The 14,028-nt window shown below is 37.2% G+C and overlaps 1 pseudogene; it reads left to right on the top strand.

Annotated features, from left to right (window-relative positions):
- Positions 1-9,529: 9,529 nt before the first annotated feature.
- LOC132297892 (small nucleolar RNA R71) lies at positions 9,530-9,628 on the top strand (annotated as a pseudogene).
- Positions 9,629-14,028: the final 4,400 nt, after the last annotated feature.

The following is a 14,028-nucleotide window of genomic DNA, read 5'->3' as shown; positions in this document are numbered from 1 at the left end:
TTTCGGCGCGAGAAGTTCAGTGCTTGATGAGGTTAAAATCCCAGCTACTTAGTGAAAAGGGGTTGTTATCCACCTTTATCAAGAATGAAAACTTTCAATGCATTACTATCTCAATTGGGATATAACCAATTCAATAATCAACAAAGCATGTACCCCACAAATGAATGCTAGTGTGCGCCGGTGCTAGTGTAGAATCATAGAATGAATCTCAAAACAATCACAAAATCAAGATGATGTGAACCACAAGTGCAATCAAGATATCAATCTTTCGAAAAAAATTTACTCATAAATGGCATCCACAAGGCATATAAGGAATATTGGACTCTCAAGTCAAACAATTTTTAAATTTTAAGCAATATAGCCCTCAAAAGATCAAAATCATAGCTAGATATGAACCAATCATAGAAATATCCCTCAAATACACAAGTCATGCTCAAAATTTAAATTTAAAACTAACACTGTAAAGCACCATTCCCCCCAAACTTAAATTGCACAATGTCCTCAATGTGCAAAGAGAACAAAGGAAAGAGTATACCAGTGCAACTAAACAAGAATGATCGGGACTGAAGTATCCGAAGTGGGTGGCATTGCCCCCCCAAACTTGGGATGAATTGTGGTCTTGAAAATTAGCACTTGGATAAACTTATCAGATAACAAAATGGGATAATCAGTGCACAGTGGACATGCAAGTGTAAATGGGATAAACAGCTAAAGAAATGAGAGAGGTATAAGGGTGGTCTTGGAAATTGGGTAGCACTCTCTCACTGAAGTCACTGTGATGCACCTGATGGAGTCAAACATATAGATATGAGAATACAATCATATGACATTCATAGCAAAAATAGATATATATAAAACGGATAAAGTGCATGTACAACAAAAATATCAAAGCCGACAGACAGGCTGTAAAAATAATACAGTGACAATAGTAAAGTATCAAAAGGAGATAGGGATCATAAGATAGAAAAGACTGGGAGCTTAAGAAGATGAGGTAGGACGGGCAGGTCTGGCTCCGTGGATGTCTCTGGATAAATCTTTGAACATGGTCGTGACATCCGTGCGGAAGGCAGCAAACTCAGCTCTGTGGGCTGTGAGGTTAGCTCGGATGGTAACAACAACATCCTCAAGCGTCTGCAGACGTACTCCAAAGCCGGGGGTCATATCTGGAGTCTCAGGCATAGATGAATCAGAAGAAAGCTCATAAGTCTGCTCCTGCTCATGAATGGGCGACCTGGCTGGAGAGTCCTGCTCTGCATCGTCTGCAGGGTGCTTTAAGTCAATGTCTAAGTGCTCGGCAGCTGGATCGACTGGTGCGTCATCCGCTGCGGGATGTGCTGCTGTTGCCTCTACTGGTGCCTCTGCCTGTGCCTGGGCCTGTACCTGTGCCTCCTCCAGCTCCAATTCCGCTACAGCCAGTACCGCGTGGTCCTGCAACCTGGTAATAAGGGAGCAGTAGGTTTTGTTCCAATCCTTCTTGAGGTAGTGACAGGAACCTCTCTCGGGGTGCTCCCGAGGATGGATGGGGTAGCGCTGATCAATGAGAATCTGGGTGATGAGGTGGCTGAAAAGAAGAGACTTAGCCCGTCCGGGCGTCTCCTTGCTGATGTACTCGTCATACAGCTTCCTCATCACGCTCCAGATGAGCGCGGGAATGGACACCTAGTGCCCGGTGTAGAAAAAGTAAAGGGCTGTCAGATAATCGCCCCTCATCTGAATCTTGTGCCCCGCCATGTAGATATTCTGGTAAAGAATGAAATCAGTGAACCATAGGTCGTCAGGAAGGAATGTCCGGGTGGCGAAAGTCTCACCACTGGCATGGTGACCTGTGAGGGAAACTGCCATGTCGGCATATGAAGGCCTGAATAGCCTCGGATATGTGTCCTGAAGCTCTGGGGGACATCTGTGTGGACAGCGGCAAGAGCGGGCTAAAGTGTCCATTGTAATGGTGATCGAATGGCCATCGATAGAAGTGACCATCTCGGTTGAGGTACGCAGTGATGGTCGGAGGTTCTGGTAGAACAACCGAACCAGCCGTGGGTAGACCAGCTCTGTAACAGGGGCAAGAATAGCGGCTAGACCCCTTTGAATAATATCCTGGTAGGCGGATCGGGTCAACACCGATCGAGAAAAGAAGGCCGTGTCAAACTCTGACTCATGGTCGAGTGCCATGTGCGCATATTGAGGCATGGGCCTATCACGCCGCAGATGAGCTGGCTGAGGTGGTATATGTGAATGCTCAGTTCCAGTCTGCGGTGGAGATGGTGATGGAGTGAAAGTAGGATGAACCGCAGAAGTGGATGGTATGTCATCATCCTCAGGCTCATGAGATGGTGACTGAGGCGGGGTAGTCTGTGCTGGCTCCCGCTGTGCATAAGAGGGCTCTGCTAGCTCCTCTGTCCGTGGCCTAGTACGACGGGTGGGCCCGTATTGCCTGTTGGCAACAGTCTTCCTCTTTACCATGGCCTGCAAAAAGAAAAAGAAAAACTTACAATGGGAGTTAGTGCCATAATAAGAAATTTAAAAGCACGAAATAGAATCATGTATGTCAAGTAAAATAGACAAAACAAATAGACATGAATCTATGCAAGTGGTAGAATATGAAACATGCTAAACAATGTAAGTATGAAATGCATCCAATGTGGAATATCACAGGCATTGGGCATAGATATGATAGCATGACATAAGATATAATGAATGAAGTGTGTGTGTGTGAGATCTGTGAAGTTCGATCGATCATAAAAAGAAGTGAGATCGATCACAAAAGTTGGATCGATCGAAAGTAAGTGAGATCGATCCCACTACTTCGATCGATCGAAGACATGAGTTCGATCGATCTCTCAAGATTGATCGGAGATACTAATTCGATCGATCGAACTGTGCGACGTTGAAAACTCAAAGGTCACAGATCTGTGACCTTGGAAGCATGGGGCCCACACGAACGTGTTCGTGGGCCCATCAACACATCCAATCATCCAATCCCATCACCCAATCATGGCCCATACTCCCAAATCGAATCAAATCATCAAAAATATATACACATATATATACAAATGCTTCAAGCTTCAACAATTGAGGATTTTGTCATGTATATAGCATGTATTCAACATATAAAACATGTATGCATAAGATTGAAGCTTAAATCATGAGGGACATTCTCGGATCTTACCTCAAACGAGTGAGAGAAGTGGATGCGAATAGGGGAAGATGGAAACCGAGATGAGAGAGAGAGATATGAAGCTTGGAAACTCGCCGAAAAGCTTCGCCGGAGATGGTGAAGTGGTTAGACAGTGACGGCGACGAAGAGAGGTTAGGGTTTTGAAGATGAAGGTGAGTTAGATTGATCTTTGTAATCGATCTTACAAACCCTCGATTCTATTTTTAAAAACATTCCCAACAGAGTTCGATCGATCGAACTCAACTGTGATCGATCGAACTTTGATGAACTCTCTTCAAAGTTTTTTTTTATAAATTAAATTGAATAAACACTTAATAATTAAAAATTAATTAAGATATTTTTGGATTTTTGAAAATTTTTTTGAAAAATAAAATATAATATAATAAAGTAAAATGAAAATAAAATAAAGTAAAATGAAATAAAATAAAAATGAAAATATTTTTGAATTTTTGAAATTTTGAAAAGTCAAAATAAAGTCAAAATAATGAAATGAAGATTGAGATCGATCGAAACAAGAGTTCTGTAATACCCATAGTTTCCAAAAGGACAGAGTGGGAATTTAATTTTGATAATTTTGATTTTTATTGCATTTTTAATATGTGAGCTATATGTTTTGGTTTGTTTAATTGATTAAGTGTATATTTATTTTTAAATTAATGATTTACTTAAATTTGTTTTAATTAATTACTTGGATAATTTGATTGAGTTAATTGTTTTATTTAAATTATTTAGTTGATTTTTATTATGTTTTTTTTTTAGTTAATTGGTGTGTATTTGATTTAATTATTTACGTGTATTAGTTGACTGTTATTAATTACTGTAATTACGTAATTGTTTAATATAGTTAATTCACGGTTTATGGGAGCTGGTGTATCATGACTTAGGGTTTTAGGTATCAAGATGTAGCCGCCTTGTTAATTTGTCTATTAAGATGTTTTATTCTTGGAATAAAACTAGAATTAGGGTTGTTTATAAGTTTATAAATATACATATGTACATTCTACTTAAGGTTGCAAACAAATAAAACTCCCGGAGAAACAGAGGGAGGAGTTAGAGAGAAACGCAGAGTAACCTTGGTTGATTATTAAAGCAGTTCAAAGAGGAAGGCACGGGGTGTTTCTGGGTTGAACCAAAGCACTGGAGGAGCAGACTTGCAGTTAGGATACAAACGTATTTTACAGAAACTGTGGAATTAGAGTTTCAAATCTGAAACTCAAGGCAAGTTTCTGATCTTCTCTTTCCTAGTAATTTGTGTTTTGTGCATGCTTAGTTACACTCCAGGAATTAAAGTAAGACTTAATTACATCGTTTATACATGTTGAAACAGTTTCTAACATCTTTGAATTTAATCTGTTTAGCAGTAGTTTGCAAGTTCAGTTTGAAACTCTGATTGTCGTTGTTTTATAAACTGATGTTTATTTCCATTCTTGTTCATATAACTCTGTCTTATGATTAATATGTGATGAGGATAGGACTTTAAAATCTGTAATAAAACTGTTTTTAAAGACTGAAACCGCCAGAGTCGAAGATGAAATATGCAGAACAAAACACTAGAGAGCAGGCTCTTAAGGGAGAGAGCAGGCTCCAAAAATGGAGGGAGCCTGCTCCCAAAACACTAGAGCCCGCTCTCTAGGGGTGAGAGCTGGCTCCCACCCATCTAGAGCTGACTCCCAAGGAAGGGGAGCCGACTCTCATAGTTTGGAGAAGGCTCTGTGAAACTTAGAGCCTTCTCTTTCTCTTAATGGTGCGTAAAACTGAAATTTTATGTTCTGTTTGGCTGAATCTGAGTTTCTGGAATGGTTTAAAGGCTGTTGTAGTGATGTAATACACTGTTTAAGATGTACGAAATAATTAAGAAACAAGCTTACATTCAGAATCTAGGACAGAATTAACATCAGTTTGATCGAAGGTTTGTATGTGGTTAAGGGAGTAACTGACTTGTGTTGCAGACTGATTTGCAATTTGATTTCTTTGCATGATCTTAAGTTTTAATCATGTTCTGTAGTTGAGTTATGAGCATTATGTTTTTTAAATACATGTATGCTTTGTTGGGATTGATTGATAATTTAAATCTGTTATACCTCTCATTTGTTACAACACTGTTTGGAGGAAATTTGATGCCTTTGCATGTTCTTAGGTTTGGAATCATGTTTTGTAGCTCTGTTATAAGCATGTTATTATTTAATAATGTGTATGCTTGGTTGGAATAGACTGATGTTTAAGTCTGTACATAAATGTATCAATTATAGTACTGTTTGGAGAAGTGTTTCATAAACCTGTTTTATTAAACTTAATGGACTGAAACTTGGGTTCTAAATCTTTCAGTAGAGGCATGACTTAGTTACACCCATGTTTAACTATACTTATGTTGGACCAAATTTATATACACATTGCTACGAAACTGCATCGATTTATGGACAAGTTGAAGAATGTAAATGCTTAGATTATTTTAGCAGTTTACATTATTGGAATGTTATTGTTAGGCCTTATAATGAATGTCTAATATTGATATATATGTATTAGATTATAATGATGCATATTTTGGAGAATGGTTGTTGAATACATAGTGTTATTTGTAAACTATGCTATTTGGAGGGTTATATGCACTGGTATGGGACGATGGCATACTAGGGACGGATTAGTTAAAATATTAACTCCTACCTATTTTGGAATAAGTTGGATTACCTATAAAAGTTAAGTTCTACTTATATGGATGTATATACACCGGTATGGGACGGTGGCATATTAGGGATGGCTTAGTTTAAAAACACTAAGACCTACCTATTCTGAAATAAAATGGATTAACTACAAAAGTTAAGTCCTACTTATAACTTTGTGTCAGGTCAATAAACTTTTTGAATGACACACCTTGAACGGACTTTATATATTTATGTTATGGTGCCATGGTATGAGCTTGAATCTTAGAACCATGGTTAGGGTGTGTATATCGCCTAGCATGGATAACTAGACACTGGTTTTGTTCCCTGGTAGGTCTAGATACAAATGACCACATTATGTGCGACTTCCATGGTATCTCTACTCAGGCTGAGACATACCTATTGGACTAGTGAGCGTCCTATAGTGTGTAATATATACATATATGGACTACTCTAGATATTGTTGAGTTTTTCTAAGATGTATCTGCGTATCGGATTCCTGTTTAGATCGTAGTAGATCCGGACTTGCATGTAGGCCTGACCCACTCTATTATTTTTCAGGTGTTCGACAGTACCAGGCTTAGAACTTGATCGTGTTGATGCAGATACAGACACTCACTCTTTCGGTTACATAGGATTTCCTTTCTACTTTAATTTTGGATTTTAATTCTGTAAATTTATTCAAGGATTTGGGATTAGGGTTCCACTAGGTGGATTCCCGAGTTGTACGGTTTTAAATTATATTAATTTATTATTTCAAGTTTGAGGATTCTTATTTTAGATTTCTTTCAGCGTATTATTAGTTTATTCTTAATTCAATTTTTATTTTCTACTTGTTTACATATTAATTATTTGGTATCCCTCGGATCTGTGCTCGGACTTGATCACCCGTGGCTCTAGAATCGAGGGGTATCACAAGTTCGATCGATCAAACAGAGAGCAAAAATATGCAGGTTTTTGGTTCAAAAATTTGGCTAAGTGTTGGAACATGAGATCGATCGAACTGGGAAGTTGGATCGATCGAAGAACTTTCAGATCAATCTTGGAATGTTTCGAACGATCAGACAGAGAGCTGAAATATGTAGGTTGATGCAGGCTCAAAATTTTTCTAAGTGTTGAGTCATGAGATCGATCGAACTTGGAAGTTGGATCGATCGAAGGTCTCTTGATCGATCTTGGAGTTAGTTCAAACGATGGGACAGAGAGGTGATTTGGATGCAGGTTTTTGCAGGTCAAAAAATTTTCTAAGTGTTAGATGCAGAAAAGAGTTCGATCGATCTAATTCAAGTTTGAGATCGATTAAACTATGCAGAATGCTCAATAATGACATGAAAGCTTATGCAATCCTCACCAAAGTTCCTTGAAATGCATATGAACCAAAAACAAGTATCTATACTTCGCAAGAAATGAAATGAAAGATAGAAATGGGAGAGGAATAGGGTTTTGACACCCTACGAATGCTTTTACTAGTCTTTAACGTCTCTAGCAAGACATTGAGCTCTTTTAGTCCAGATCAAAGATCTTATAATGCATCCCCTCCTTGTTGGGGTGATAGATGCTTTGAACTCCACTCAACAAATGGTTCTTTGAAGAACTTGTTGGATTAAACTCAAAAGAAGTCTTTGGTCCCTTGTCTATGCAATTACAACCTTTGGGCTTCCATGCCCTTTCAAAGCAAGAGTTTGAAACAAGACTTTTAGAATGCAAGGTTGAAGATGATCCTTTGGAAGTTTTGGTTTTACATAAAAGCTCATTTCCTTGGTATTTAAGATTATGACATTCATCTACAACATTAACTTCTCCTTCATATTTGTCAAATGAATTGGGTGTGGGATTAAAGATATTCAACTTCACTTTCATATGGCCAAATGAGATCTTCATTATCCCCGTCCTACAATTGATGTTGGCATTAGCAGTTGCCAAGAAAGGACAGCCAAGGATAACGGGAATTTGGCTCTTAGGATTAGGAACCGGTTCCGTGTCTATGACAACGAAATCAACCGGGAAGAAGAATTTGTCAATCTTTATCAAAACATCCTTAATTATACCCCTAGGCTTTTTAATGGATTGGTCGGCAAGTTGCAAAATTACCGACGTCGGTTTCAATTCACTTAAGCCCAATTTGACATAAACCGAGTATGGAAGAAGGTTAACACTTGTTCCTAAGTCAATAAGCTCCCGATTAATGATATGATCACCAATAATACATGATGTAGTGGATGAACCAGGGTTCTTAAACTTTGGAAGCGTGTTATGTTGCAAAATTGAGCTTACTTGCTCAGTCAAAACCACTTTTCTTGGTGTTTGGCTCTTGTTCTTCCGTTTTTGGGTGCACAAGTCTTTCAAGAATTTGGCATAAGCCAGAATTTGCTTGATTGCATTCAATAGTGAAAGATTAACTTTCACTTACCTAAACATTTCCATGATTTCATTGGTTTTTTCTTTTTACTTATCTTTTGAAATGGATATTTTTAAGGCATCCGGAAATGGAACCTTTGGTTTAAACACTTTTTCAAAATTTTCTTTTTAACTCTTTTCAACACAAGAAATTTTCAAATCATTTTTCAACAAAACCTTTTCAACATCATTTTTCGAAACTTCTTTTTCAAACACATCTTTTAAAACTTTCTCATTTATAAGATCATGTATATGCAATGAAGGAGGAATGGGATGTGAAACGGGACGGGTGACAACTTGAGGTAGCACCGGTTCACTCTCTTCATTGGACATTCCAACTTGATTGTCCATAATCCTACCACTCCGCAAGGTAGTCACCGCATTAACATGTTCAATGGTGTAGCCTTCCGATGAGGAATGAGTTTTCACAACACATTGTTGCTTAGGTGAGGCATTTATAGTCATCTTTCCCTTCTTTCTCGCATTGAGAGTGCTTGCTATTTGCCCTACTTGGGTTTCTAGCTTTGCAATAGATTGAGAGTGAGAATGAAGCAATTGAGTGTTAGCCTCTAAAGTGCCCAAAGCATTCAAAAATTTCTCTTCAAAGGCGGGACTTTTAGTATTACCTTGGGAATAAGATTGGTTGGGAAAATGAGAATTAGCGAATTGATTCCCATGTGATTGATAGGGTCTATAACCTTGAGATCCTTGGTTTTGAAGTGGAGGTGGAATGTACTTCCCTTGAAAACCGCCTTGGGAAGGGTTTGAGCCTTCTCCTTGGTTTTTCCAAGAGAAATTCGGATGATTCCTCCAACTTGGATTATAATGAGTACCATAAGGATTATTTCCTTGGTTCATAAAAGCCGCATTGACTTGTTCATTAGGTTCACTTTGCACTTGTCTATGAGGACAATGAGAAGTAGAATGAAAAACACTAGAACAAGTCATACATGTTTCATTTGATGCACGATGAGAATGGTTAGGGAAGGAAGATACTTGGTTCACCGAGTTTTGGTTAATAAAAAATTGATCAAACCTTTGAGATAAAGACTTCATTTCGGCGGCTATTTCATTTGAATGGTCGGCTTGATGTAAGCCAACACTCTTCCTACCTTGTGAATTTCTACCATTCTTGGATGATAGTGTTCTGTGCAAAGAATTTTCACTCATGCTTTCATAGAGACGCCACACGTCATCCTCATGCCTATCAATGTATGAGCCACCCATGGAAGCATCAACCATACCCTTATAGTTGTCCGATAAGTTCTCAAAGAAGTATTGAACTAATTGCCATTTGGACATGTCATGATGTGGACACTTCTTAAGCAATTCATTGAAGCGTTCCCATGCCTCATGAAACGTTTCTCCATCCCCATATGAAAATTCTCGAATTGAGGTTCTCATGGTATTGGTCTTAGAAACCGGATAGTACTTCTTCAAGAACTCTTGTTGCATTTCTGCCCAAGAAGTGATTGAAAAGGCCTAAGATTGTTAAACCAATACTTTGCCTTGTCTTTTAAGGTGAATGGAAAAAGTTTGAGTCTTAAAACCTCTTCCGGCATGTCCGTATATTTTACGGTGGAACATACTTCAAGAAACTCATCTAAATGCTTGTAAGATTCTTCACTTGGAAGTCCATGATAGTTAGGAAGCATTTGAATAGTTTGTGGCTTAATTTCATAATGATGTGCTCTAAATTGAGGCAATTGGATGCATGTAGGTGCATTATACTCATTAGGCACATAATGGTCTCTTAAAGCAAGAGGTGGATTAGCTACTTGAGGTGCAACATGAACACCTTGGTTTTGAATTCCTTGATTGTTGATGAGAGGTTGTGGAGCATACATTGGCCTTGGCATTCCATATGGAACTTGGCCTTGTTGTTGTGGTGGTTGGTGAATGAATGGCCTAGGCATGCCTAATGGTACTTGTATGTTCTCATTGTGCACATTGGGATGAAGGATACCTTATTGGTCTATGTGACCAATGTCCTGAACATGATTGTCATTATGGTCATCCATTGAAAGATTGGCTCTATTTGAACTTCCTCTTCCCCTAGGATTTCTAACGATAGATTCAAGATGTAAATCAAGAGGGACAATAGTTGGTCTCAATGAACGACACCCATGCATGCACAATACAAAACACAACAAATACAAAGAATGACAAACACTATGCCTTCACAACAATGCAATTAGACTTTTTCCACAAACATTTAATTCATACTCCCATACTTTAACAACAATGATGCAAGACAATAAAAAATAAGCCTCCATGCGGACCGACGATTTAACTATAGGATTGAGTAAAGAAAATCTCACAAAGGTCCTTTAGCACTTCAACTCCAAATTTTAAAGCTTAGCTTCGCAATTTTAGAGTTTTTATCTTTTTACTTTCTTTGCTTGCTTGAATTGAATGCTTGATGGCTCATTTGCTTGCTTCCTCTCCAACAATGCACCTAGTCAAGTAATCAACACAATAAGTAACCAAAAAGAAAAATAAAAATAAAGTAAAGACACGATCAAAAGAGTATTAATCCTAATCAATTCCACAAATCCGACGTTGCCAAATCTAATTAACAAATCCCCGGCAACGGCGCCAAAATTTGACGCGTTAAAGCCGTTCCTTGTACGCCAAAATTGATGTAGTGAATGTACGGTTCAAGAAAAGCCTTTTGGGTCAAGTTTAAATTTATAAAAACCACTACCACCACTACTACTAACGTAGCAAGAGTGAGTAGGGATCGTCCCAAGGGACTGTGAGGATCGAGCAATGTCGTGGAATCACAATTAGGGCTAGTAGGTCGAGTGATCGAACAATTGGTTGGTTGGTTGATTAAAGAGCAACTAAATTAAACTAAGTGATAGCAAAAGAATGCAATTAAGAGTAAGTAAGATAGAGAGATCTTGGGGTTTAGAGATCACCACCAAGCAATGCATTTCTATATCATTGACAAGTGATTAATGAGGGCAAAATGGTGTGTTGCAATATTGGTGTGTGTGTGTTTGGTTGATTCAACAAGCAAGGATGACTGGTTAAGCATGTATTGTCTAAACATCATGTGAAAGGCACAATATATCTAAGCAATGAAGTATATATTGTCTAAACAACATGTGAAAGGCACAATAGATCAAAACAAGTCATTAATCCTTTCATTAAGCTCACAATCCAAATACAACACAAGGTTAGAGACATATGCTACTTGCATTCAAAAGCTTGGATCATCAAACAAAAAGCATAGATTGTCCTCCCATTTAATATTACACTACAACTACACTACATCTACACTACTAGCATGAAAATAAACTAGGGGAGAGGCATAATCCATCAAGGCATAAGCATGAACCATCAAGAGAATCACAAGAGCATTCCTTTAAGCACTATGTTTTGATAATCTCTAAATCTATAGCATCAATACACATAGACATGCATCAATAACACAAAATCTAGAGACAAGCACATGAACATCTATTCTAGCATACATAGACATATGGATAGAATAAAATGACCAATTGGAAGCATTAAACCACATAAATCATTGAATAAACAAGATCTATATATATCAAAGTGTCAGAACATCAATTACAACACTAATCCCTCAATAATACACAAGATTAAAATATAGAAAACATGATTGGGGCTAACTCTAGCCCCAAGAGGATGTCTAGCCACTCATGGTGATGATGCTCCAACCCTCAAGGGCTAATTCCATGGTTGAAATCTGCTCCTTGTTGATGAAGAACTCCAATGGTGTCTCTAGCCTCCTCCTCCTCTCCAAGAGATAATATAAAAATAATGTTGGCTCCCCTTGTAAAAGCAATCCTTATCCTTATATAGGTAGGTCAAAATGACACCCAAAATGAGCTGGGGTCGTGCACACAATATTTCCTAATGATTGGATAAAGGGCAACTTTCAATGAGATGGAATTTTAACTTTTTCGCACTGGAGAAAATTCGATCGATCGAACCTTAAACTTGGATTGATCGAAAGTAAGTAAGATCGATTGAACTTAGGCTGGATCGATCCAACTGGCTGAGCTTTTTGGAAAAAGACAAATCCGAGATATTTATAGGAGATATTTATGGGAAAAGGACAAAAGTAGTTAGTAGGTAGTACAGCTGTGGATAGGATCAATCATTTGAATAAGGACAAAAGTGTTCGATCGATCGAACGATGGTGTTGGATTGATCGAACTTTTGGAACTCTATGCTTTTGGGTCAAGGCTTTGATCTATCTTGAAGTGCTGAGATCGATTATTGTTCGATCGATCGAACCTTGAATTTGGATCGATCGAACTTTGTTGCTTCCCACATTTGGCTTCATTTGCTTCCTTCTTTCTCCACTTTGCTCATTTCTTTGTTTAATCCCATAATTGTTTCAATTAAGCTCTTATTTGGTTGAGTTAGCTTATTTTCGGGATAAGTGCCTGAAAATGGAAATAATACGAAGTCAATCTAAAACGATAAAGTAAGATAGATAAAAATACTAGAATGCCTAAGCTTAAGGGGTTTAAATATGCACTTTTCAGTGCTCATCAATATATATATATATAAACACGCACATCACTTTGCATCTTTGTAAGAACTCTTCAGATAAAATATTATGTCTTTGATCATTAATATACATCAATTACTTTTTGATATGCATTTGTTAATTGGTATAATGATCAAAGTGAATGATCTATTTTACTCCTCCTAGGGAAAAAAATTAAGGAGAGGAATTTTTTTTTAAAAAAAATCGAAGTATTGAAAAATTGTAAAAAAAATATTGTAATTTTTGTTGAAGATTTTGTACGAATTACATTCTTATATTTGAGTTCCATGAAACTTGATGTGAAAAAAAGAAAAGAAAAAAAAAGAATAAGATATACAACCATAAATGAAAAACTAAAAAGATGAAAAACATTATGAAAAATTGAAAAATAAGGAACGGAAAAGATATGTATTTTATGGAAACAAACAAGAGTACTAATGATACTTATTTAAGTTGAAATTTTAGAATAATCAAGTCATATTTTATTTCTGTCGGTTTTAAATCTTCTTCTTCATCCTCTCTCTAAAACTATCACCTCAAGTCACATAAAGCGGAAGCGCGATAGTAGCAAAATTAAGTCACAAATAGTGAGAATGGGAGCGAGAGCGCACGGAGCGTAAGAACGGGAGTGCGCTCAGAGTATGAGAACGTCACCCGATAAGAATGATTGTGTGACTTAGCTCCACCCCTATCTAAAACATAATTCTTATATTTTTGTAATTTTTTAAAATAATAATAATCATATTTGAAGAAAAAAAAATTATTTAAAAAATTTTACTATCATACTATTTTTTATAAATTTTATAAAGGTGAGGATAACTTTGATATTAATATTCTTATTTGAAAAAAAAAAAAAAAAAATTGTAATAACCAACTCACTATTCTATCATTTTATATTTATATTAGCAACCCATTAAATTGCTACCTTTCTAAGAAGTTAACAAGAGGTATGAGAATCAATTCCCACTTGTCTATGAGATTGGGATTTAATAAGGATTGAATCAATGACCCTTTTAGCATAAAACCCCCTATACTATAAAAGTAGCAAATAACCCCCTGAACTTTGCATTTTAGTTGCAGTTTACCCACAATGGCGAGCCTGTCACGTGGCGACTCAAATTTAATTAAATGACTATACCACCCCTATGAAGGTTAAAAGACCAAAACACCTTTATATTACTTGACCTAAAACCCCACCAAACAAGCCTTATCATCCAAAAAAATCCCTTATTATTTCTTCCTCGATCTCGCTCGACTGATCGTTA

The sequence above is a fragment of the Cornus florida genome, unplaced genomic scaffold (genome assembly GCF_030987335.1).
Source record: "Cornus florida cultivar Cherokee Brave unplaced genomic scaffold, ASM3098733v1 CherokeeBrave_3.0.0_Hap2_Chr02, whole genome shotgun sequence".
Taxonomy (NCBI): Eukaryota; Viridiplantae; Streptophyta; class Magnoliopsida; order Cornales; family Cornaceae; genus Cornus; species Cornus florida.
This window is presented reverse-complemented; position numbering and strand designations above follow the sequence as displayed.